Genomic DNA, 16,150 nt, shown 5'->3' on the forward strand with positions numbered 1-16,150 from the left:
AACCAACAACACCATTTGGTTCAGGTTTGTGTCACAGTGGAAACAGAAACACAGAAACGTTCAAACGTGTGGGGAAGAAGAAAAGCACATGGAGAGTTTACACTGAGCCGACCGGCAGAAGAGAGGAAACAACCAGAGAGGGAGATAAGACGGAAACTGTCAGCCAGAGCTCAGAGACGAAGCTTCAGCAGAGGTTTATCATCAACATCAGCGGGGGTATTCACACTGGATGATTCATGAATTATAACTCAGTCAGGTTCAGTTTCCGTTGGATCTCCGTTGGGTCCGAGCGTATCACCTCTCTTTTGTCCATGTTGGCTCAGATGAAATAAAAAATTCTTTGATCACGAGTCTCGGATTAAATGCAGCAGAGTGGAGCATCTTCCTCACACTAAAGACCTGAAACCTCCACCTTCAGACCCTGTGGACCTTCAGACCGTATGGACCTTCAGAACGTATGGACCCTCAGACCGTATGGACCTTCAGAACGTATGGACCCTCAGACCCTGTGGACCTTCAGACCCTGTGGACCTTCAGAACGTATGGACCCTCAGACCCTGTGGACCTTCAGAACGTATGGACCCTCAGACCCTGTGGACCTTCAGACCCTGTGGACCCTCAGACCCTGTGGACCTTCAGAACGTATGGACCCTCAGACCCTGTGGACCTTCAGAACGTATGGACCTTCAGACCCTGTGGACCTTCAGACCGTATGGACCTTCAGAACGTATGGACCTTCAGACCCTGTGGACCTTCAGACCCTGTGGACCTTCAGAACGTATGGACCTTCAGAACGTATGGACCTTCAGACCCTGTGGACCTTCAGACCACGCAGACCTTGAAGCTGGTTTTCTTCAGCGTGTATTAAAGCGTCTCCTGCTTGTGTTGTTCTGTGAATCAGGGAATAGAAGCGCAGGTTAAAATGAAATAAGTGATATTTCAGCAGTAACTGAAGGACTGAAGAGCAGCTCCAGCTAACAGCTTCTCCCACCGTCCCACTCTGCCTCCTAAAACTAATCCCTCCTGAACCGTGCAGCCTCGGAGGAAACGATTAAGCTCCCTGGAACCAGCCGAGGAAACATGAGCGTGGAGTCACTGAGGCTTCAGGGGAGAACGACTGCTGCCAGCAGAGGGAGGAAACTGAGGAGCAGCAGGAGCTTCATTCTTCCTCCAAACTGGCAGAACAGGAGGATGATTTACGCTTCAAAAAGCTTGGCGTCTGGCGGTGGAGCTCTCCTCATCCCCTCATCACACGCCGTCAATAGATTCTCAGTGGCATGTTAGGAGTTGTTTGGAAAATGCCTCCTCAGGATCAGTGTTTCTGCCTCCAATCATCACGACTGCAGGAGGAGCTCACATTCATTATCCATCCTTATCAGCTCTAGTGAGAGGGGACTCCTCAGGAAGCCCCCCCCACATTCATCCTTATCTATCCTCCACACTCACAGCTCCGACATCTTTCACGCAAAAACTGCCTCTAATGTGGAGAAAATTCACTTCCTCAATGTGGATCATCAACCGGGAAGACCTGATCTAAGATCCGACTAAACTTTAACTGTTTAACAGTCACAAACACATAAATGACATTTCTGTTCTATGTAAATGAATGTGTGCTATTTCAGGTGACTTCAACCATCAACTAAGTTTTGACAGAAAGTGGGAAATCAACCATCATGTGACTCAGGCCCCGCCCCCACGCAGTGAACAGCTGATGACGAAGAGCAGAAATCAGTCGACTTACATGAATGTGTCTTCTTCGCAGTGGTCGACAAACCTGCAAAACACAAACACAGACACACAATCAGCTTTCATATCAAAGGGGTTTACAAAGCTGAAGAAGAGCAGAAGACTATTCATCTCTGACCTTTAACCTTCTCTGTGGTGCATTCAGGTGTCCCTTTAGATAAAAGCACCAAATGAATAAATCAGATGTAAATGTAACGGATGAATGATGATGCAGCTCATCATCAACTTCACAACAAACAAACTCACACAGTTTACCAGTCAGTGTGTCACACACAGACACACAGCAGAGTGTGTGTGTTTCCTCACTCTGCTGTGTGTCTGTGTGTGTGTTTTCCTGAGGGCCAAAGTCTGTCGGGGCCTCAGTGACTCTTCTGGTGACGCTCCGCTTGTTCAGTCCATCTGGACAAGGTCAGAGTGTGCGTTTGTGTGTGTTTGATTTTGTGTTGTAACGTCACAGGAAGAAAACGTCGGTTTATTGGTTTAAAGTTTTCTGACAGATTATGAACGGACTGTCTATGTTGTGTTCACTGACCACTAGATGGCGGTGGTGAGGTGGACCTTCAGGTAAACAGACAGGAAGTGGCACAAGACTGCACTGCGAGCATTAGCATTAGCCAGCCCAGCCATCTGAGGTGAGCAACAAGAGCTGAGCTCTTTGAGGAACTGAAACACGATGCCACGCTAGCTAAGACGTGTAGCCAAAAGCTAACAACGATCCACCTCAGAAGAACAGAGCTCAGTCAGGACTGACTGACAGCGTCTTCTGTCCGTGGACCAGATGAAGACATATTTCATCGTGAGTCAGATTGATCCAGCTGATGATGTCACAGCAGCTGGATCACACCGTTGTGTTCCTCCACATCTGGAGAACAGAAGGCGTCTCTGTAGCAACACAACTTTTTGCTGTTAACAACACGTAACAATGCTGTGACACAATTTAGCTTCTTTGAAGACTGCAGCTCGTTCATTTCACCAGATAATGATTTGATTAGTTGTGCAGCTTCACTAACTGCTCTCTACTGTCTGATCTGGATTTAGTCCTGGTTCTCAAAGACCAAGTGAGTTGGACCTCACAGTGGACTGTCTTCCTCAGAGATATGAAAGTTAAACAAAGTTCTGGTCTACATGGATCCGATTTGTTGGTCCAAATAGGAAACCTTCTCAAACCTGGTTTGGTTTAAATTCATTTTCAATGAAAGAGACCTGATCCGAAGAGAACCTGACCACAGCCAGACCAGATCTCAGCAGTCCAGCACCTCAGGCTCACCCTCTTGGTCTGAAACTGAAACAGCATGACTAAAGAACTGACTTCTTTAGTCCCGCTGTCTTTAACTTCTGGTCTCATTTAGTGGGTTTTAACTGTAGTCTGAGTCCAGAAGGACAACCAGGACCTGTCCTCAAACTGTCCAGGAAACAGTTTGAGGACAACCTTCACAAATTATTACTAACTAAAGCAGAAAAACAGCTTTGATCGATTGATGTGACCTTTTCCACTGTTGCCCTCTCTTACATTTTTCTGCCTATGAGCAGAAGGTGCCATGATGAATGTCCCTGAGGGCCACAGCAGCTGATTCATGGCACTGGGGATGGTCTTTCATTTTCTAGGGCATGCTGGGAGAGAAAAATAGAGACGGACTGGAGCCATTTCTAATTAAGTTGTTATGTTTTCTTCCTTTATTCTGAAACAGACCAATGATCTAAAATAAGAGGCGCAGCAAACCGAAGGGTTGTTGGCGATCTCGGTCCTCACATGATGAGACTGCTTGAAAATGCACTTCTCAAACAAACACATTGTGGTTCCATAGTGTCGTGGTCATCACATCTCCTTACACACAGAAGGTCCTGGGTTCAATCCGCAGTGGAACCAGAGTTATTGTTTGTTACAAAAAGACGTTGACACTATCAGTTTAAATGGACTTTAGAGGTCTCACCAATACGAGATACTGTCCATCCCCATCAGTCTCTGAGCTGCGGCTTTGAAGCCGCCAGTTTGTAATTAATCTGTCAGCCATCTTGGATTTTTGAAACAAAAAAACCAAACAACATATTTGAATTAATTTGAAATTACAGACCATAAACTCATCGGGAAAACATTTAATGAGCTAATAAATCGGAGAGAAGAAGGGACATTTTCCCATAGACTTCAATATAACCTGAGATATTTACCACCAGTGGAGTCGCCCCCTGATGGTCAACAGGCAGACTGAAGGTTAACAGTCCAGGTCCAGGTGTGGGGGCAGCTGTTGGTTTGAAGGAAGAGAATCCAGTACAGAATTAGTCTTACTGAGAGGACCTGAGACCTGAACCTCATGTCTGACCCACTTCCTGTCAGGTGACTCAGAGCGGCAGAGTATGAGAATAAATCAGGCAGAAACAAACGATGTTGGTGATTTCATTGATCATCGAAAAGCAGCAGGTCCAGCTGACGACATCGTTAATCTGCAGCGACCTTTGACTGCTACACACACACATGGAATCTGGACCACATTGGAATATTCATTAGCTCTGGCCTTATTTACTCCAGGAGGGGGAGACGACGCTCTGAGAAGGAAAACCAAAACCAGAGGTGCGCTCCTGGACCAGAACCTGAGGGTCTGGGACTGAGACCCGCTCACCAAGCTTTTCTGTCAACTGTAAACCATGAAAACCAAAGAAACGTTCAGCACAGGAAGTTCCTTGTTTGGGCCGTTTGGCTCATGGACTGGAACAGAGGCCACTGAGTTACCGTGACAACGCCAAGGAAGTTGCGAAGGACACACCCACCTTTTTTTAAAGGTTATGGGTCACACATGAGCGTCCACAAGGACAGGGAGAGTGTGATCCACAACCTGATGCAGGATCATCCAGCTGTGGGTGTCGTCTTCTGTCCGTCCGGTTTCCTGTCTCTCTGCTCTGACCGATTGATAACGAGGGCGGGGCTGATGATGCTGCGAGACGCCGTGACAGACACTACGTGTGAGCAAACTTCATTTAACAGAGGGAGCTCCACAAGACTCCTTCAGCACCTGATTTCAGGTCCTGGTCTCAGCACCTGTTTTAGCACCTCGTCTCAGGAACTGATCTGAGGACCTGGTCTCGGTCTACTGGCTCTGGTTCTCTGGCTGGAGCTGGTTTCTGCTTGGGTCCGTCTGTTTCCAGGGTCCGACAGACCCGGAGCAGACTGAGGGTCTGTCTCCGTTCCCCTCAGCTCGACTCAGATTAAAGCGCCTGCGTCTCATAATTGTTCAGAGTGAGCGGCTCCTCGTGCCAATTATAGAGCATTAGCAGCAGCCGCCAAAGTCATTTCACCGCTGCTCATCAGGGAGCTCAAAACAAAAGGAAGAAAAAGAGACTCCCAGCCTCTCACCACCCGCAGCATCAGATAAGATGGTGGCGATAAAACAAGATTTAAGGATTAGACAGATGAGACAGAACTTTCAGTGACAGTGAAAACGGAGGCTGACAGTCGTCTTTAAAACCCCAGAGCAGATGAGAAGAAACAGAAACGCTGCAACATTCATCATTCATGTAACTGAATTCTACCTGCCTCGTTTGCTACAGCCAATCCTGTCACCTGTGGGGACAGAGGGGGCGGGGCTAAATAGACCTGAAGCCTCGCCAGTACAAAGAGGGTCCAGAGTTAGCTTTAGCATAACTGCTACTTAGCTATGGGAGCATGGGAGAAGTAGGGACATTTTTCCCATAGACTTCAATACATCTTCCTTCTTCATACAACCGGTGATCATGTCACATCCTGAAGGTCGACAAATTACTGTCTTCGTTTAATAAGAAGACAGAAAAGATGCTAAACAATGTGAAACTGTCCCTTCCATCCCAGAGCTGGAGCTCAAAGGCTGAGACAACGTCAACACAAACACCACACACACACACACACCCACACACACCTCCTGATTGTCATTTCCTGTCTAACCACAGTAACGTTTGCTGACACCTCAGACTGCGACACATTAAAGAGCAGCAGTTTTTCACCAGCAGCCAAACAAACCGACACACTGCTGCTGCAGATACACAATGCAGGGGAAACACAAGACCCACAAACACACAACTCATCACAAGCACAAACAGACTGGGGACACTCTGCTTTTATCTGGGGACATTTGATCTGCAGACAGTGTGTTTGGTTTTGACACTGCTGCTGCTGGAGGGGTGGAGCCGGGTGGAGTCAGAAAATAACACAGCGACATCACAAAGTCCCAGAAGTCCTGCAGCTGCTTTTAAGGTTCAGTTTCTGAATCCAGACTGGGAGCATTTCTCTGGATTAATACAGACCATGTGGAGGTCTACCTTTAAACCTTCAGACTGTAAAATGATTTTCCGTCAAATTAAATCAGTTTCTTCACTCAGTGATACAACTTCTTATGTCTTTTTGCTGCACACACGTTCCCCATGCATATTAAATATATTAGATGGTTTGAGCCCCTCGGTGCTCCACTTGGACTTCTTACTGAGAGAAAACATGCTGCTCAGCCTTCTGTACCCCCTCCTCACACACACACCATCCCCTTCCCGCCCTGCGGGCCCCCATATGGACCCTAATAGATGAGCCTCTTCAAAGCTGCTCTCACAGACGTGAGCAGGCAGTCCTGCACGTGGAAACAGAACAAACACACAGCTCATACAGGGAGTGTGGTGGAGGGAAGGTTGGGAATACACACACACACACATAAGGTGAATAATTAAAGAGTCTCCCACTCCTTCACTCTGCAGTGAGTTAGCTTTAGCATACTCCTCCCAGCCTTCCTGAGTCATTTTAAAGGGTTTTTGGTGAATGACTTAAGTAAAAGATGCTTTTATTTTATAAAATGAAGAACAAAATATACCAGATCTTCTGAATATGTTAAAAAACATAAATGAGACTATGGATGTCATTGTTGAAGTTACATGTTGAACATGAAAACTGATTTTTGGCTGCCAACTAACGTAAACAGAGTGTTTTGCTGCGCCACTTCACACTACTGAGATGAGGTCACAAAGGTCAGAGGTCACTCAGGTTGGTTTGGCCATACAGTTCTGTTTCCTTCCTGAGGCCTGTTTGTGTTTTTATTTTGTGTTGTCTATAAGTTCATGTGGCTGTGTGATGTTATCAGGTCTGATGTAGGCCCAGAAGGTCCTGGTCCTGTTAAACTTCATTTTCCAGGATTTAATGATATTTTAATAAATATTCTTGTTCTAAGCTCTTATCAACAATAAAAAAGTACATCTTGGTTTGTTTGGTTACTTTGGTGAATTAGAGTGTGTTTGTGTGTGTCACACTGACATCTGCTGGGAACAGAGTGAGGGCTGTGTGTTTATCTGTTTGTGTTCATTTGTTTGTATGTAATTTGGTCCGTGAGTAACGCAATGTCAGCGTGCAACTGTTGTGTGTTCACAAAAACAGAACACACAGCAGGTGAATCACTTTTGTGATTCTTATTCTTCTCCTAAGTGGCAGCATGATCTCTCTGGGCCACCGTAGACAAGTTAGTCACTAAATCTGCACTCCTGAACTCAAGGAAGCAATGCATTCTGGGACATATTAGGGAACCATCTCTAACAACAGCTGGACTCTCTCGGATGTTTAAATATTCCAACACAAAAACACAACCAGCTGACAGACACCACACAGACTTACACAGGAAGACGCCATATACATGGCTAAAATTGAACTGAATTCACTTTTACATCGGAGTGTTTAAGTAAATCAGTCACACAATAAATGTCATATCACTTCTTCAGGACAAATGATTTCCCCGTAAAGATCACATTTGGCCTCCTGACTCCGCCCATGACTCCGCCCCTCCTTCCTGCTCCTGCTGCTTTGGTTTCTTTCAGCCTCTTCAGGCATCAACCTTCAACACAGCTCTGTGAATAAACAGGGGAAATGAATTCTACACGCACTTAATGGAGCCTCCCCAGCATGCTTCTTTTAAATTTCCGGGGGGGGGGGTGACAGGCTGAGTTTAAAAGCTCTAAATTGGTAGAAGATAAGTTAATCCTTTTATCCGTGTCATTGCCGCCGGCGACTAAAATAACCACTGAAGAAAGAGGAAGTCTGAGAGAGAAGAAGAGTGGAGAAAGAAAATAAAACACTAAGTTTGTGGACTCGAAGGTAAAGAGAAGTGTCAGAATCAAACCAGTCATCGCATCTCTGTGCGGTGCCAAGGTGGGCAAGGTCAAAGGTCAACTCAGGGTCAGTCAGACTGACATCTCCCATCAGAGCGGCGTTCGAAGTGTGTGTCGGCCATCTTGTTTTAGGAAGATTCCATCAATGTATTTGTTTACGAAGGAAATGTTGAGAGGTCGGTATCATACTGGAGCTGGAACATCACCCAGCAGAAAAGACATGTCCCTGTTGGTTCCATAGTGTAGTGGTCATCACGTCTGCTTTACACGCAGAAGGTCCTGGGTTCGATCCCCAGTGGAACCAAACCTTTGTCTCACTGCTGCTCATGAAACAAAGTGACCTCTAACAGAAGGTTAGAATGTTTTGTTCTGCTCCTGGGACCCTGAACACACCAGTTTTAACCTGCCTGAAGGGGAAGCGGCTCCGCCGTCGGTCTGAAGACGACAGTGTTGTCTGTTGGAGCTGCAGGTGTGACAGGCGTTCCTTCACCTGAACAGCAGCAGCAGCAGCTGAATAAATCACTGCAGTGTCTGCAGACATCCAGGAGCTAAAAACAGGAGAGAGAGGCCGGATCCTGGTCCCTGAGGGGCCTCCTGAAACCTCTAAAATATTTCTTCTGCTCTCAGGTCTGCAGAGAAAAATGACTCACAGTTTCCACAAACCCCCAAACAAATGACTGATCCTTTGAACTGTTTTTTTTTAGGTAGCTTCAGGACTGAGGAAATAAATGCACCAACAATGATTGTCTTCAATCACTTTAGATACAACTGACCCCATTTGGGTCCATTTCAGTTCAGCAGCCTTTGCTGTGGTTCTGTAGTGTAGTGGTCATCACGTCTGCTTTACACGCAATGGAAACGTTGACCTGCTCCATCTTCAGTGGATGGTACAATCTTTGCTGAGCTAATGAAGTGGGGATGTTTTCCCATAGACTTCAGTACTTCTAAAATAATCGTCTTCATCCTTACTGATCTTTCACCATCAGGTGGAGGGCGGGGCTTCAGGCCTGAACCAGGAAGTCAGAGCAGTCCCTGTTGAACTGAGCCCAGATTGATGCTGCTGTCCTGAAAGGTATTGTTAGTTTGGTGTTTGTGTGTGTGTGTGTGTGTGTGTGTGTGTGTGTCGGGGGGGGGGAGGGTTATTAATGTCTCCCCCCGGACTGCAGCAGAAGCTCCAACATATCTTCATCTTCATAGACCGAGCTGGAGCTCGCCAGGCCAGGTGAGAATCCATCATGGCTATTATTACCTGAGGCCTCACACTGATGCATCCACACGCACACACACACACACTCTCAGTGCAAGTATATTTTGTCACTGTCTTTCTTTTCACACAGCTCCATGCTCTTTTTACTTACATGCGCGCACACACACACACACAAACACACACTTCCAAAAGCTCAATAAACAAAAACATTAAATAGTCTCAAGGTTAATCCCGCTGAAGTCTCAAAGGTCTCAGTCTTCAGAGACACACTCCCAGTCTGGACTCAGAAACAGAACCTTAAGACCAGCTACAGGAATTCTGGCGCTTTGTGATGTCACAAAACAGTAACCGCCCTCAGCCACACCCTGAAGTCTATACCTCCTGAAACCATCCTCCAGTCTCTACAGGATTTTGGTTTCTCTGAGGTTTTTCTTCTGGTCCACTTCAGCCTGATAAGAAGTAGTTTTTTTTTGTGTCAACAGAAAATGTTCCTGATGGAGGCGAAGCAGCATCACGTCTCCTATAGTTTACATATGTGTGTGTCCTTATGCTGTTAGTTGTGTACTCTACAAGCAGCTCTGAGGGTTTTTGTTACATCAAGGTTTCATCATCCAGATATCACAGACCAACAGCACAAACAAAGCTGCATCAGCGCTCGGCTCGCCTGCCTCTGCATCACCAAACTGTCAAAGGAAAATCAAAGACCAAAACAGTTTCTGTTCAACAGCAGCCAAAAAGCAAGTAAAAAATAAATCAACAAACCCAGCCACACAAATCAAATGCTGCTAAATCCCATTAGAGGAATCCAGATCTGTAGTCAGACAGACCAGGATCTGATCCGACGAGACGCACAGCGACTGAACATCTCCAGGTCGTGGTGCGTTCACAGGCTCCACGTTAACGCCTGAACATCATCATATCACCTGAGGGAACTTCAGACGGCTCTTTCTTCTTCTCATTGATGCCACAGATCTGACCCACTTCACTGTCAACTAAGTCCGGGACAAAAACTCACTATGAACAGAGGAGCTCACCTGAGGACCAACGTCCCCGCTGTCCTTTAAAACGTCTCCACAGCCTCCTTTCGCTTTGAACTATCAATCATTTTGTCTGCAGTCACATTTTCTCCCTAAATATCTCGTCTGGGAAACAGAAATATATCAGTACAGAGAGAAAGTGCTGAGCTCCTGAGGGCGAATGAGACGAGAAGAGGAAGAGGAAGAGAAGTCCTTCAGCAAAGTGAAACGTCGCTTTCACTTCAACCTCGTTCACTTTGTTCAAAGTTACAGCAGAATCCATCAAATGCTGATCTATCACAGCAGGAAGACACGTGATCACACAAAGACAACCTGCATGTGTGTGTGACTCTCTCTCTCTGAGTCTGAGCGGAGCGTGCTGACGGTGGTCAGAGCGAGAGCTAAAAGTTGTCTGTTTAGAGTTTGTGTTTATTTGTTAGTGGTGTCTTTGTGTGTTTTTGGGGAGTTTGCCAGCCAGGCTTTGTCTTGCTGGTGGCGTCCCTCCAGCATGGCGGGGAACGGCGCCGCGCTCTCCCGGCTGTCTGCACACCGTGGAGGAGGTGGCCCTGGCTGTGGGGAGGAGGTCGGCCTCCAGGATGAACGGAGCCGTGGTCCTGTTCCTGGACGAGGTTCGGAAGGTGGAGCAGGTGGTGGAGAAGGGTGCAGCCGCTGGAGACCCCCACCAAGAGGGTAATTATCAGTAACACCCCCCCTTCATTAAAAACGAGGACCTGTCCAAAGCCCTGTAGGGTAACCCAACCCTGTTTTAGACCCCGATCCAGATGAGTTGGTTGTCAAAAGTACTCAAGACACGGGCTGTAAAAAGAAGTCAGATTGAAGTTGATGGGAAGATGTCCCAGTAAATTTTACTCATAACCAGTTTATGTTCTCAGTCTGTACTTTCAAGTCTTCAACGTCTGTCTGTGTGCGTGGATGAGCTGCTCCTGTCTGAGGGAACAAGATGTTTCAGGAAATGATCAGAAGCCAAACCACAAACATTTCTTCATAACCGGTCACCCATCTTTGGGGCAGGATGTGCCTCCACTCAGGTAAACTCACCCAGACACACCTTCACTCATTATCAGTCTGTCTGAGTGTGTGGAGCTGCATCTCTGAGTGTCAGAGCCATTTGTTGATGCTGTAACCATGACAACGGAGATTTGCTGATCCCGACAAAGCACTCATTTTAAACCAGAGTCTGTTTCCATAGTAACTATGGTGACAAAGGCATGGACACCCTATCTGTTTATAACCATGACAACCGTGGTCCAGAACACCCAATGTCATGGTGACACACCACGACAGAGATGTTGAAGAGTTCTAGTCCTGGTCAGGAGGAAGATAACAATCAGCTTCACCCAATTAGATTTACATTAGTTGCCATAGTAACTGGTCTCATTGAAACTAGTTTTCAAGAGGTGGATGAAAACCTTCAAACCTGAGACCTGTAGGTGACCTCAGGAGAAACTCCCATTCAACGAGCTGACAAGTGAACACAATCAGAGCTCAGCTCATCTTCCAGTATATACCTTTTCTTTCTACCACTCATTAGTAAACCATGTTTACTAAATATGTCTGTTGTTCTCTTGTTCATATAGTCATATAGGTTTTATACCCTGCACTGAAGGCCTACACCTTACGTTTCATTGTACTTGTGACAGTCACAATAAATCTTGAATCTTGAATCTGTTCTGGCTGCTGAAGGAGCCGCTGGTCCATGGAGGACGCCTGGCCCCCCCGCTGGGCAGGAGCAGCAGTCAGCCAGTGTTCAGCAGCGCAGGGTTTTTAACTCTGGGTGACATGGCGGGCAGGCTGCTGGACCACTGGAGGGGCTCTCTGACCCCATGAGCTCCTCCTGCTGATGGACCACAGCACTGGCGTGACAACACCATGTCCTGATGATCCCTTCCCCTCCCTCAGTGTCCCTCCCAGGTGGTCTGTTGGGGGTCAAAGTTCAGGCAGCCAGTAGTTGGGTGAGGCCAGCAGTAAAGTCCTGTCAGTGTTGATGGTGGAGTGCCTGAACAGGAAGAAGCTGCAGAGAGCCGACTCCCCCTGGAGAGCTCACCTGGGCCTCGGTGAGGAGGTCCGGCCTGAGTGGAGGAGCCTCTACAAACCTCCACTCACCAAAAAGGTGGCCGACCTCCAATGGAGACTCCTCCACGGGATCCTGGCAGTGAACGCCTTCGTCTCCATCCTCGACCCAGCAGTGTCCAACAAGTGTCCCTTCTGTGGTGCCGTAGAAACGGTCTTCCACTGTTTCTCCCAGTGTCCTCAGCTCGGCCCCCTGTTCTCCCTGCTGGACACACTGCTCAGGAAAGGAGGAGAGGTGTTCTCCCTCCAGACCTTCATCCTGGGCTTCAGGTACAGGAGGGCCATCAGACACAGGAGCCAGATGATAACTTCATCCTGGGACAGGCTAAACTGGCCATCTACGTCTCCAGGAAGAGCGATGGAGGACAGTGTGGACACTGACCTGGTCCTCCTGTTCAGCAGGATGGTTAAAGCCAGAGTGATGGTTGATTTTAAATATTACAGAGATGCAGGACCTGGACCAGTTCAGGAGATCTGGACTCCAGGTCCGGTCCTCTGCTTGGTGCAGGAGGACCAGTGTTTACATTGATAAGTGACTGAAACCTGTGTCTAAACCTGTCTCTGGCCTTAAAAATCAAATTCTCTCTCGCCCTGTCTGAGCTGAGGACTGGAGATGAAGGCGTCGATGTTTCAGCAGCAGAAGAAGAGAGGAGCTGTGTGGGCATCTCATCCTGGAGGAGGAGGAGATCGGTAATAAACAGCTTCCACAAACACAGCAAACACATTTCAAACTTACAAATATCTTGGAAAAATGAATTGGGCCATGGGTTCATGGGCTGAACCTGGACCTGTCAGAACCAGGTCTCCATGGAGACAGAGGATTAGGCTCTCAGATCACATCTTGAAAGCCATGACTCTGATCTGCTGTTTTCAAGGGCGTCAGTCTGACCTCTACATCAGTAAAACTGAGTCATAACATATTGTGACAAACTGATGTGTCTTATTAATTTGGAACTTTAACCTCCAACCGTTTCACCTCTGACCTTTGACCCTTCTGTGGAGGGAGGCCAACTCTGCTGTCAGTCAGCGAAGCCGTTAAAAGCACAGACACTCTCACTGTCGCTGGACAACCTAACGATCTCACATAGCTGGGGTCAAATGAGCTCATCGAGCTACAGACTGAGCGCCGCAGCGTTGGGGTCAGAGTTCAAATGTCACATTTCATATGCTTTCCTGCAACTAAAACCTGTTTTGTTCATTTCTTGTGTTTCGAATGTTTTCTGTGGAAAGTTAAGTGCCTGTTGTGGGTTGAATTTATTTACCAGCAGAAGAAAAAAAGTGAACTGATCATGATTCTGTGTGCACAAATGGATCCACACGAGAGCGTCACAAGTTTCAGATCTGCTCAGTCCGACTCTCTGACTCCTTCTGTGTGTTTATCCGTCCGTTCTCATCCTCCATCTTTGATAGTGACATCTGGAGTCACGTCTCTACGTCAGACGCTCCTATTGGCTCCGGTGGGTGATGTCACAGCCAATCAGAGTCTCTGGATCAGTCCTGTATGTTTCTGAGTTTATTGTGTTGACAGAATAAAGACAATCAGATATTTGGAGCTGAGTTTTCATCATTAATGAGCAGAACTGCTGATCAGATAAAGAGAGAAATGACCCAAACACATGACAGGAACTTTTCTTTGGAGAAGACGGAAACTGATCAGACAGAATCAGCTGATTCTGAAGAGACTCATCAGACTCATCACAACCAAAACAAACCAAAAAACTAAAACTCACATCAAGTCGGTCTGACTAGGATGAAGTAAATGTAATGAAGCCAGAAGATCAGACCTGTGAAACTCAGCGATCTGATTACTGAACATGTTTGTGTACATAATCACTTCCGGTTCTTCACTAGGTTGAGCAGCTGATTCTCTTTAGCTGACCTTCAGCCTCCTGTCAGTGATTCTGTCTGTTCTCAGTTTGATAGTTAACAGACCGACTGGCTGACTGCTAGCTTCACCCTGACCACTCACAGTTCCCCACCAGGGGTCACTTATGGGCCCCACGTGGTCCACGGACCAGACTGAAAAAAGCAGCTTTAGGAAAAGTTGCTGAATTGTGTCAAAAATTAACATTTCCTCAACATACAGTCTCTGTCGTCATGGCAACAGCATCAGTGAAATAAACAACAGGAACTGCCGTCTGTAAACTACCGCCACCTTCGCTCTGATGATGTCACAACAACCTTTTTGGACGGCCTTGTTGATTTTGTGAATTTCTCTTCTGCCAGGACGACCAGGAGCTGATGTCACTCCCCTCAAAGGTCTTTACATTTATGAGGTGCAGAGTTTGATTCCTGAATATTTAGCCAGACACCAACTCAGTCACTCTATCTGCTCGTCTCCATTTCCACTCCGTCTCTTCCTTCTCCTTCAGCTGCTCTTACATAACCGACTCTGAGAAACTCAATGAAGCTGCATACCAATAATGAGCTGCAGGGAAATCTGCCATCAGGCCTGAGAGCTGCATGCTGGGAGATATGGCTTCACTCATTGGTATTAATAATGTGTGACTGCTAAACAAACAAGGAAGAGGCTGGAACTGACTGAGTGAACTACGGAGCCCCAGAGGAGTCAAAACAGCAAAATAAACAGCAACAACGACAGTAAAAATCATCATGAAGGGGAAACTTTGGAGTTTAATTTGCTTTAAATCAGAAAGACCATTAATCATCTGTTGATGCAGAAATGAGTTACTGAAGGTTACTGATGTTAATGATGGTTAATGGGGGGGGGGTCCTCATCCAACCCGGACCCGGACCCGGACCCAGCTCCTCCAGCTCCAGCTGAACTCAGCGGACCTCAGCTCGACCTGAGTCCGAGTTAGAGCGGCCGCCCCCCGGCCTCACGAACACCGGAGAGCCGGCAGCTGTCAAACGGCATCAGACAGGTTCGACCCGCCGGTCCTACCTTTGCTGGATCCGGATCCGGAGCCGGAGCTGGGCTGTCTGCCGGCCGGGGTCAGGTGCTCTCCGCCGGCCAGAGTCTCCGGAGGGTTCGCCGGCTCCTCGGTGAGCGGCGCAGCGGGCTCAGACACGCTGCTGCCCGGGTCGCTCGCCGAGTCCTGCGGGGAAGACTCCATTCATCCACCGGACAGAAACCTCGGAACCTCCGAACCTCCGAGTCGGTCCTGCTTCGGCTCCGGGACTCCGACGGAGCCTGAACAGCGGCGGGGCGGACAGACTCCGGGCTGAGGGAGCGGGGGGGGCGGCGCCGAGAGCCGGGCTGCCTCCTCCGAGGCTGATCCGATCCGGACCAGCAGAGACCCGGTCCGACCCGGAAGGAGACCCGGTCAGTTAATTCAGCTTATAATGAAGTTAACTGTTTTATTTGAAATAAAAGTAAGATGAATCAATAATAACAGAATTATATCAACAACTTTAATATGAAAGGATTCTATCAGAACTATCAGAACAGAAGATTCAGTCCAGATCTGAAGAATCAGAACACTGAGCAGGGCAAACATGAGGGGCAGTTAGTGGGGACAGGGGTAGTTAGTGGGACGGGGGCAGTTAGTGGGGACAGGGACAGTTTGTGGGGACGGGGTAGTTAGTGGGGATGGGGGCAGTTATTAAGGACGGGGTAGTTATTAGGGACAGGGGCAGTTATTAAGGACGGGGTAGTTATTAGGGACAGGGGCAGTTATTAGGACAGGGACAGTTATTTAGGACGGGGCAGTTATTAGGGACGGGGTAGTTATTAAGGACGGGGCAGTTATTAGGGACGGGGCAGTTAGTGGGACGGGGGACAGGGGAGTTAGTGGGGACGGGGTAGTTAGTGGGGACGGGGCAGTTAGTGGGTACGGGGGACGGGGCAGTTATTAAGGACGGGGCAGTTATTAGGGACGGGGCAGTTATTAGGGACAGGGGCAGTTATTAGGGACGGGGTAGTTATTAGGGACGGGGCAGTTATTAAGGACGGGGTAGTTATTAGGACGGGGCAGTTATTAGGACGGGGCAGTTATTAAGACAGGGGCAGTTATTAAGGACAGGG

General features: G+C 47.7%; 1 non-coding gene and 1 pseudogene across 1 annotated transcript; one reads left to right on the top strand and one right to left on the bottom strand.

The window, feature by feature from the left end:
- LOC115040681 (nuclear receptor ROR-alpha A-like) overlaps positions 1–15,239 on the bottom strand; it is a 28,342-nt pseudogene extending 13,103 nt beyond the window's left edge.
- trnav-uac (transfer RNA valine (anticodon UAC)) lies at positions 8,080–8,152 on the top strand. The gene has a single exon. It is a non-coding gene; the product is annotated as a tRNA-Val (tRNA).
- Positions 15,240–16,150: the final 911 nt, after the last annotated feature.

The sequence above is a fragment of the Echeneis naucrates genome, chromosome 3 (assembly GCF_900963305.1).
Source record: "Echeneis naucrates chromosome 3, fEcheNa1.1, whole genome shotgun sequence".
NCBI lineage: Eukaryota > Metazoa > Chordata > Actinopteri > Carangiformes > Echeneidae > Echeneis > Echeneis naucrates.